This window comes from Corylus avellana, chromosome 2 (assembly GCF_965113065.1).
Source record: "Corylus avellana chromosome 2, dhCorAvel1.hap1.2, whole genome shotgun sequence".
NCBI classification, from domain to species: Eukaryota; Viridiplantae; Streptophyta; class Magnoliopsida; order Fagales; family Betulaceae; genus Corylus; species Corylus avellana.
In genome coordinates, this window is record NC_142491.1 from 36,163,674 (window position 1) to 36,171,639 (window position 7,966).

The following is a 7,966-nucleotide window of genomic DNA, read 5'->3' on the forward strand; positions in this document are numbered from 1 at the left end:
TTGCATTGAGAAACGGTTAAATATTTCGTATGTGCATTTGTGTATCAGGCGAACGTCTCCAACAACAATGGAATGATTGCCGGCTCGATCTCTCTCTCTAACGGCTCTGTAACTTATAACGGCAAATTAACGTCAACAGTACCACAATTATATTCAAAGTCAATTGAAGACTTGGACTGCGCCCGGCCCACTTCCTCAGTCTTCCTCACTGGTTGTTTGACATTTCCAAGCCACTTATAGTTTTTTGGTCTTTTCGTCTAGATTTAGGAGATCGGTATTTTTATTTTTTATTTTTTTATTTTTTGGCTTTTCTTTTATTATTATTTATTTGTATTTTTGTATTAAATTTTTATTTTGAATTTGTTGTTGAGGAGCTTACAATTTTTTTATTCCTGTAACTTTTTCTCTATTTCCACAGAGAAAAAAAAAATGGAAGACTTAAGACTAGTCCATGGATGATTGTGATCATTCTTGACCTTAAGCAGGGATGGAGCCAACTTTAAATTTGAGAGGAGACCAAGGGCAAAAAATTTTTGTGGAGGGAACGAATCGGCAAAAAAATACCAAGAGGCCAAACACTCCATAAAAAAAAAATAAATTAAAAAAAAATAAAAAAATAAAAATACTCATCTAACCAGAGCTTGCATACATTCAATGTATTATTGACTTTAATCGACTGACCCGATCATGTTCAACATGATCATTCATTTACATCTTACTGGCTTATTGACTCACCTAATTAACCATTTGTATAGAGACTAGAGGGCAACGGGAAAATTCAGAAATATTCTACATCATGGAGAGAGATGTGCTGGAAATTGTACAAGTTGGTATAGAGACTAGAGTCACTAGAGGGCAACGGGAAAATTCAGAACTTTCTACATCATGGAGAGAGACGTGCTGGAAATTGTACAAGCGTTGTGACAAGAGGTTAAATTGTCAAACCAATTAAATTAAATAGTCTCTGACTTTTGGTCTATCAAGAACATTAGACGGGAAGCAAATGAAGCAATCTACGACAATGGCCCTCCACTCAATATCTCTAGACCAAATGTGGATGAAGGACAGCCATAATTTTATTCAAAGTATTGTACTTGCTAGCAAGACATGCATCTTAATCAGATTTTTAAATGAGAGTTTGAATTTTCCTCTAAAAAAACAAAAAAAAATTAACCATTTGTCCGATATCTCTTCGCTCACCAGTTTCTTTCTGTCTTCTTAGCTTCTTTCTTTTCTTTTCTTTTTTTTTTAAAAAAAAATGACAGTTTCATTATCCATAATAAGATTAAAATAGTAGGTAATTGTAAATTCAAAAAAAAAAAAAAAAAAAAAAGGGTAGGTGATTGTGATTTATAATTCAAAAGATGATGTAAAACACACGTACTTTTTTAATATATATATATATAGTGATTGTATAACATACTAGCTAATATATTGGTCTCACGAAATCATAATCTATTGAAAAAAAAAAAAAAAAATGCTCCTCTCTATAGTCTGTTTGTAATCAACAATGACCAACAAATGTCAGACGGAAAAAAGTGGACCAATATGTTTAGAATTTGATGTTTTGCTAAGATTTTGTAAATTTAAAACTAATTTCTTCTTTATTGTTTTTGCGTGGAAGCTAGTGTTTGCATCTTTCTTTGAAAAGTTTAGAACTAATTATTAGAGTGTTAGGACAAACTGCTGAGTGTAAGTGCAAGCTTTCTCTCCCGTAAAGCGATTACGAACATGTTTAAAATTACGTTTGAAAAATAGAGTTTTTAAGTTAAAAAACATTTTTAACAAAAGCTTTATTTTTAAACTTTGCAAAAAATACGTTTTAACTATTTTTATGTTTGTTGACCTTTAAAAGTGTTTTTTTTTTTTTACTAAAGATGTACTTTTTTCTTCAAACGAACCTTTTGAGTGTTAAACGCACTTTTAGACTCCTCAAACGCGCACTCAAACAAGCCATAAATAAGATTGAACAATTATTTGCCTACCCCAAAAGTGTGATATTGGTAGTCCGGACAAAAAATAGCTACAAATTGATTTTCACATGCTTTTGTGCGAAATAATACTTATTTGACTTTTTTGGTAAACAATTTCAAAATTACTTATTTGATTTTTTGTCTTTAAAAATGACCAAAATACATTTTCTAAAAAAACTTAAAAATAAAATTTTTGAAAAAAAAAAAAAACATTTTTTTATCTTAAACACTATCCGCTACTCGAATTAAGATCTTCTCTAATTTATTTGAAAAGAATAATATTTAGTTAATTATAGTAAAAATATCTTTACCTCTTTAAAAAAATGAAAAAATAAAAATACCTTACAAATATAATGAATTATATATTTTTCAATTCAAATACACGGAAGAGGATATCTTCCCAACACTTACGAGTACTCAATTTCATAATGATGGTAGCATTTTTTGAGATCAATGGACTACTACGTCATGCAATTAACGTCACGCCATAATAATGATGACGGTGGTATTGAAATTCTCTCAAGTGGGTTTGTTGGGGTTTGTTAGGAAACATGTTGCACGACTAATAAGACTCTCTAGAGGAGGTGTAGACTTGGGAAGGGAAGCCAGCGAGAAAGAGCCTATGGAAATGCTGTGACGCTGCTATGAAGTTAGGGTCGGTAAATTTGATACGATCCGACAATTTAACATGAATACGATATAAAATTATTCAATTTGAATTGTAAATAGATCAATCCGTTTATTTTATTCTTGACGGATTGTGTCACGAGTCAACCTTGAGTTACTCACCGGACACTATTAAGGTTTGTTTTATTTTTTTGTGAGTTACGTTTTGTACCTCAAGATTTGCTGGGAAAATTGATAATTAATTGGTTATCAATTTCCCACCAGCCCTTTATGCGAAAGACAAGTTTGAAAAGAAAATGCACGAGAACACACATCAATCACACACATACACAAAGAGTTTACGTGGTTCGGCAATATGCCTACGTCCACGGGGCGTGATCCGGGCTCCTTCTTTACTATTGAGAAATATTGAGTATAATAGTACAAGCCTGAACCGCTCAAGTTTAGTATCCCAAACCCAAGCCCTTAACCCCTTGTACACCTCAGATAAGCATTGCAACCCACATGTTTATCCACACACGTTTTCTCCAAAAAATCAAATTCCAAGTTGTTCTTGGACTCTTTTTAAAACTAACCTTATCCTCTTATAGATAAATATGACTTGACCCCACCAACTTGAATATTGATATTTTTCAGCAATTATGTAGCACCTCAGATTTTGAAAATCTTATTTTAGAAATATTAATTTGATGCTATGATTATATTAATATTCATATTAGGCAATGATGTTAATTCTTGGAAAATTTATGATATTACCGAGAGTGATAATTAGAGAATGGTAATTGGTGAAATAATATGATAGTAAAATGGAAGGTAGAATAATCAATGGTAGGTATAATAGTAGATGGAGATTTATAGATGGATACTAGTAGATGGAGATTTATAGATAAGTACTAGTAGATGGAGAATTATAGATGGAGATTAGTGGATGAAGGTTTATAGATGAAGATTGGTAGATGGAGATGGTTTCCTATAAATAGAGTCCTCACCCTTCACAAATTTCACCATTCCACTCCCTTCTCTTCCACATATTCTTCATTCTTCCGTTTTCTACTCGGTCTTTCTTCTTTCTGAAAGTGTTTACACGAAACAGAGAGAGAAAGGGCGAGACAAAGCGTTGCAAGAAAGAAAGAACACGAGAGAGAACGGACTTGAGTAATTAGTTTGAACGATATACTAGTAGTGTTAGTCAGATTGGAGCAACTAGATCATTTGACCACTTTTAGCTTCAGTCTAAAGGTAAGTAAATTCACTACCCTTTCTAAAATTACTTCATGTCATGCTATTTATTCATTCTTGTATCAAACTGTAAATGATTATTTTATTTACCTGTCATGGAGATATGTTGCATGCATGAAGGATTTCTAAAACAATTATTTAGAAAGTTTATATTTCTTTAAATGCTTTCTAAGTACACAAGTTTATATTCGGAAAAGTTTCCATTTTTTAGAAAAGAAAGTTGAGAAATGATGATGATTATAAGAAATGAGAATAATGATAAACCCTCCTACATGTTGCCCTAAGATGCATCAAAAGAAGTACAAAGAAAAGTACAAGAAATGAGTTAAATGTTTATGAAATGAGGGCACATGTATGGAGGAGAGTATTTTTGACCCCAAGATAAGTTAAGATGAGATGAGTTCGGTACCGATACTCGGATGGAGGCGAAACCACTGAAGGAGGCTATGCCAGAAGGTGGTATTCCATCAACATGACCGTTGAGTGCACCAAGAAAAGAGTTAATTGACGGTCGGGCATGGCTGAGGCCACAGTTCAGTGCCATGGTCACAAGGACCCGCAACCCTCGTACACAGAGGTAATAGTGTACATGGGCCCTAATATGAGAAAATGATAATATAATTTCAACGATGATATACTATGATGATTTTCAATGATGATATACTATGATGATTTACAACGATGATATACTATGAGGATTTTCAACGATGATATACTATGATGATTTACAATGATGATTTATAGCGATGCATTATGATGATGATTTATAAAGATGATTTATGACGATGATCTGATATTAGATGTAATAGTACGTATATGCTACGGAAGATGCAACCGTACATACATGTATTTTTATGGCTGGATGTATATTTAATTATGAAAACAATTTTCAAAAACTGAGAACAATGAGCAAAACTATTTATGGTTGTGGATTTTACTTGCTGGGCCCCCTTTGGGCTCATTCAGTTTTATTTCTTGTTTTCAGGTAGAAAGGACGCTGGAATAGAAGGCCGGAATGGGGGCGGGAATAATTATTAACTTTCAAAGTCTTTTCATATCAATTATTGTAATAATATGATATTCCGCAACTAAAGTTCAATGTTTCCTAATTTCGCTTGTAATAAAATCTCTTGAATAATGTTTTATACATTTATCGTATCCTTTAAAATTAAGTACTCTGATAGACCTTATAGATCTTTGCAAGAACTTTTGAAAGAAGAAAAGTGGCAAACTCAGCCTTAACGGGCTGGGGATGTTACAAATTATCTTCACACTTGTTGACAATTTAAGCCATTATCAACAATCTCCACCTTGGCGAAAATTTGGCAACCTCCACCTGAGACCTCAGGTCCGCATCTTGACCGATGCCCATCCCCACGTCCTGGGATGTCTTGCAAAACACTGTCTACACCAACAGTAATAATTCTACAAGAATTATCATGCTCCACCATAAAGAGCACATGCACTTAGAATTAAACCATTCCAAGAATTTTCATTTTTGGCACATGTCGAAAAAATCCTGCTGAAAAATATGGTGCAACTTCCATGTTTGGTTCCCCCGGAAGTTCATCAGCCATCGACACCCTTTTCCACCACATACCCGACAAAAAAAAAAAACCAAACCAATGTCTCGTATGCAAATGTGGACCCGCTAATTGAACACATCCATTATCCTGACATTTTTAGCGGTCATGCCAGAGGATGTACATGCCCTTATCAAAGAACATCATCATCTCTCTCTATAACGAGAGAAATAATATTAGCGTTTTTGGAGCAATCTGCCAAACCTGCTCCTCTCAACGTTTTGTGTAGCCCAGATTGGATGTCCTTGACTTGTATTTGCCACAAGCCAAAGTTCATTCTTCCATCGAACCTTTCAATCCCAAACTTCAAGGACTGCATTTCTTCTTAACGAGTAGAAATCCGCAACCAAGCTCTGATACCAATTGTTGGGAAAATTGATAATTAATTGGTTACCAATTTCCCACCAGCCCTTTATGCGAAAGACAAGTTTGAAAAGAAAACGCACGAGAACACACATCAATCACACACATACACAAAGAGTTTACGTGGTTCGGCAATATGCCTACGTCCACGGGGCGTGATCCGGTCTCCTTCTTTACTATTGAGAAATATTGAGTATAATAGTACAAGCCTGAACCGCTCAAGTTTAATATCCCAAACCCAAGCCCTTAACCCCTTGTACACCTCACTCAACTGTCCATCTCAAATACCCAGTAAAGAAAAGTCACAAAGTGTTCTCACCAATTTGGATTTTCCGGATCCCCACTTAACCAAGGATTGCATGTCCTTTTATAGTGGCTAATCACGAAAAATAGGAGAACAATTTTAATCCAATTGCTACTGGGAAAACAAAACCATCATGAATACAAAGTCTTTTTCATGATGAAGATAAGCATTGCAACCCACATGTTTATCCACACACGTTTTCTCCAAAAAATTAAATTTCAAGTTGTTCTTGGACTCTTTTTAAAACTAACCTTATTCTCTTATAGATAAATATGACTTGACCCCACCAACTTGAATATTGATATTTTTCAGCAATTATCTTCACACTTGTTGACAATTTGAGCCATTATCAACAGATTTGATACAGCTGTTAAGCATTATATCAATAATGCTTGCCACCTAATTTACAGTATTCGACTTTCACTATTGCATGTTGACTTGCTGAGCAACTGAGGTGCAACCTAAAGGGATAAAATAACGGGAGTATATATTTAGCAAACTCTGACAATTAAGTGGAAGTATACACTCGATTTATGTGATAACAAAATATGTTAGCATATGTATTACGTATATGCATATGGAATATGTTATATATTGATTTACGTTTGAAATTATGCTTTAGATTATATCACATTTTAAATTGTTTTACTTCTCCATATTATATGGTGTGGGATTACTTCCGTAGTAAAGAAAATGCGAAAGAAAATATTTTATTTTGAGAGTATACAAATATACAATAATAAACCTCTAGGCTTGGTTACAAAAAAAACTATGAAAAATCTTGCATCTTAATAAATACAAGTTAGAGAAATTTTCAATGGAAAAAGGAAGCTCACATCACACATGTATGTTTGGACTTTTGTCCGTAAGGCTGACAGGAGGCCTCCATTCTCTAAGGGCTACCTTATTGCAAGTTAGTTGTCGCATTTTGTATGGGAAATTGACATAGCGGAAGATTAAGGTAATTAATCAATGAGCAGCGTCTTTGATTCTGCAAGGAGAAGCGTCTTCGTCTTCTACCTAAAAAGATAAAAATAAGCCCGTATGCTAAAAGAAAGATAAAACTCTGCAAAATATTTGAGAGAGAATTCTCTGATTTGATAATAATTCTATTAGTTTAGTTTTACATAATAAGCTATCTTATTTATAGAAGAGAAATACTTGTAGAGAAAGTAAAAGTACTTCTAGTAGAGAAAGTAAATCTAATCCTAGTAAAGAAAGTAACTCTAATCCTAGTAGGAAAGTAAACATAATTCTAGTAATAATAGTAAACATAATCCTAATAAGGAAAGGAAAATCATTAAAGCAAATCTAACCCTATTAAGGAAAGAAATTAAAGTCTTAATAAAATAAAATAAAATCATAATATAAAATTGGCAATCAATGGGAATCGTGACAATATTTTCTTTTGTACTTCCATTGTCTAAAAGCGGGTAAAATTCTAATTAAGTGGCGTTGCTCCAATATTATTTTTGATATTTTTTTTATTTTTCATTTTTACCGAAAATAAAGATAAATATCGTCCTACATCAGACACCCCCACTTAAAAAAAATTAGTCCTCGAGTTTTCTTTGGGACATAACACAAACGGCTCCTCTAAAGAAAGGTACTTGGAGAAATCTACATAGATAGCATCAAGACACGATCTTTCTTTTTCGTCTTCTTCAACAAAAATTTCTCCAACGATTTCTTCTTTGATATTATCTTCAACTTTACAGTTTTCTTCAAAGGAATCACCAATTTTCGTGGTGATCGTGATGAGTTGTACCTGTGACGAAGGATGTGGTGGTTGTTCTTCCACTGGTGTAGTTGTTGGAACAAATATTTGTTGCTCCACAAGTTGTTCCTCTAATGGCAACTCCAAATTAACAACATCA